The sequence below is a fragment of the Fukomys damarensis genome, unplaced genomic scaffold, assembly GCF_012274545.1.
Source record: "Fukomys damarensis isolate Sample0158 unplaced genomic scaffold, DMR_v1.0_HiC HiC_scaffold_39, whole genome shotgun sequence".
Lineage (NCBI taxonomy): Eukaryota > Metazoa > Chordata > Mammalia > Rodentia > Bathyergidae > Fukomys > Fukomys damarensis.
In genome coordinates this window covers 48430574-48434116 of record NW_022900951.1, presented here as the reverse complement: position 1 = coordinate 48434116, position 3543 = coordinate 48430574, and positions in this window count along the sequence as shown.

Below are 3543 nucleotides of genomic sequence, written 5' to 3'. Positions count from 1 at the left end.
CCCAAATCAGGGAAAGATCCAACCAAAAAAGAGAACTATAGGTCAATCTCCCTAATGAACATAGATGCAAAAATTCTTAACATGATACTAGCAAACAGAAAACAGAGGGTCATCAAGATGATGATACACTCTGACCAAATCATATTTCTTCCAGGGAAACAAGGATGGTTCAACATACATAAATAAATAAATGTAATACACTATATTAACAGAGTGAAGGACAAAAACCATATGATCATCTCAATAGATGCAGAAAAAGCATTTGACAAATTCAACACCCATTCATGATAAAAAAAACCTTGTAAAAAATTGTTATATATGGTCTTTATTTCAACTTGATAAGACTATCTATGAAAACCCAACAGCCAACATCATATTAAATGGCCAAAAATTGAAAACCTTCATGTTAAAATCAGAAACAACACAAGGATTCCCACTATCACCACTCCTCTTCAATATAATTCTGAAAACATTAGCCACAGCAATTAGAAAAGAGAAAGAAATTAAAGCAATAGAGATAGGAAAGGAAGAAATTAATCTATCATTATTTGTTGATGATATGAATCTCTACATAGAAGACATAAAAGACTCTGCCAAAAGACTTCTAGACTTAACTGACAATTTCATCAGTGTAGCTGGATACAAAGGTAGACACTCAAAAATCAGTAGCCTTCCTGTACTTGAATAACAGACTCACTGAGAGAGTAATTATGGAAACAATTCCTTTCACAATAGCATCCAAAAAAAATGATGTATCTAGGAATCAATCTAACACAAGAAGCAAAAGACCTCTACACTGAAAACTACAGCACTATCAAAAAAGAGATCAAAGAGAATATAAGAAAATGGAAAGATATACCCTGCTCCTGGGTAGGCAGAACCAACATAGTGTAAATGGCCAAACTACAGAAACTGCTGTACAAATTCACTGCTATTCTGACTGAAAATTCCAACAATATATTTCACAGAACTACAGAAAATAATCCAAAAATTAATTTGGAACCAGAAGAGGCCTAAAATAGCAAAAGCCATTCTAGGTACCTGAGACCTGGTAGGGGGTATAACATTTCCCAACTTGAAACTATAAGACAAAGTCACTGTGATAAAAACAGCATGGTACTGGAAAAGAAAATGACCTGAGAATCAGTGGAATGGATTGGACAATGCAGAAAAAACTTCAGATATACTCAGCTGCCACATCTTTGACAAAGTTGCTGATCATCCTCACTGGAGGCAAGATGGTCTCTTTAATAAATGGTGCTGGATAAATTGGATTTCCATTTGTTAAAGATTAAAACTAGAGCCTTATCTTTCACCATGCACCAAACTAAAATCCAAGTGGATTAAATTTCTAAGTATTAAAAAGAAACACTAAATTTGCTGGAAAATACATTAAGCAGAACTCTTGAAGACATTGGCATAGGAAAAGACTTTATGAACAAATCCTCAGTAACATGGGAAGTAGTAGTAAGAATCCACAACTGGGATCTCATCTTATTAAAAAGCTTCTGCCCTTCAAAAAAACATCAACAGAAATAAGAGACAACCTACAATGTGGGAAAAAATTTTTTACAAGTTGTTCCTCACACAAAGGAGTCTTACCTAGAATATATAAAGAACTCAGAAAACCAGGCCCCCCAAATATAAAGACCTGATTGAAAAATGGGCATCTGAAATCAACAGACATTTCTCAGACAAAGAAGTAAAGGCAGCAAATAAATATATAAAAAATATTCCACATCCCTGGTCATTCAAGAGATGTAGATGGAAACAGCACTGACTCTCCACCTCACTCCAGAAAGAATGGCTGCTATCAAGAAATAAACCAATAACAAATTTTGGCAGGGTTGTGCAAAGAAAGGAACTCTTCTCCATTTTTTATTGGAGTGCAGAATGGTGCAGCCTCTATGGAAATCAATATGGAGATATCTTAATGAACTAGGCTTAGAAGTTCCATTTGACCCAGCTATCCCTCTGCTGGGTACCTTTCCAAAAGAATTAAAAGAATCATACCACAGTGATATATGGACACCCATGTTTATAGCAGCTTGTAATACAGTTTGTAATAATATTACAGTTTGTAATACCTAAAACTTGGAAACAGACTAATTGCCCATCATTCGGAGACTGGATAAAGATGTGGTTTTTCTATAAAATGCAGTACTGAATAGCCATAAATAATGAGAAATTAGAGTCATTCAAAGGAAAATGGATCCATATTGAGGCCATACTCTTAAGTGAAATAAATAAGGCACACGTGTAAATACAGAATAGTTTCTCTGGTGTGAAAAACTAAAAGTGTAAATAAGATCTAAATGGTATATTTAACAGTGTAAAATAGGAAGAAAAAGGCTAAAAGTTTAGGGGAAGTGGGAAGTTTAGGGGAAAGGAAATAAGGGAAAAGAGAAAAATATGAAAAAAAGAAAATATGGAAGCAAAGTTTTTGTAAACAGGAAAAGCTATAAGGGGTGAAGGGAGGGCAGGGGTATGGGGAAAAATGAGAACCAAGATCTGTCTTGCAAAGGTACAAGATCCCAGTGATGAATGTAGCTGCACTGTATACCTAAAAAGCACCAATAAACTCAATGATTAAAAATAAATAAACAAATAAATAAAAACAAAATTTAGATCTTTACACATATGTGTAAATACTGAATAGTTTCTCTGTTATTAAAAATAAAAGTGTCAATAAGATCCAAATTGTATACCTGGTAATGTGAAATAGGAAGAAAAGGGCTAAAGTTGTAGGGGAAGTGGGAATAGTAGGGAAAAGAAAATAAGTGACAATAAAAAATACGAGAAAAGGAAAGAAATGGAAACAAAATCTTTGTAAATAGAGAAGGGAGGAGGGGGTGAAGAGAGGGCAGAGATAAGGCAAAAAATGAGAACCATGTTCTGTCATGTAAAGGTACAAGGTCCTTATGATGAATGTAACTGTACTGTATATTTAAAATGCACCAATAAATTCAATAAGATAAATAAAATTTAGATATTTAATCTATTTCAATTTTAGTTTAGTGCATAATGATAGATACAGGAATTTACGTCTAGTTTTATCTTTGGCAAGTTAAAACCCAGTATTTCCAGCACCATTTATTAAAGAGCCTGTCATTCTTTCATTGAGGTTTTTGGCTCCTTTGTCGAATATGAGGTGGCTGAGTATGTTTAAAATCACAGTAGCTTTGTAGTGTGGTTTCAGGTTGGGGATTGTGATACCCCTTATCTTGTCTGTTTTACTATTTTAGGTCTCTTCCTGCTCCAGATGAATTTTTGGATTGTTATCTTAAGTTCTGCGAAGTATGCTGTTGGAATGTCAATTTGGGTTTTATAGAATCTATACAGAAGTTTTTGAAGTATAGCAAATGTTGCTGTATTGGTTCTTCCTACCGAGGAGAAAGAAAATTCTTTCAATGTTTTAATATCTTCTTCAATCTCTTTTTTCAGTGTGGTATAGTTTTCAGAGTAGAGGTTCTTTATTTCTTTTGTTAGGTTTATTCCTATTTTCTTTTTTTTTTTGTGCTGTTGGGAAAAAAATTGTTTGTC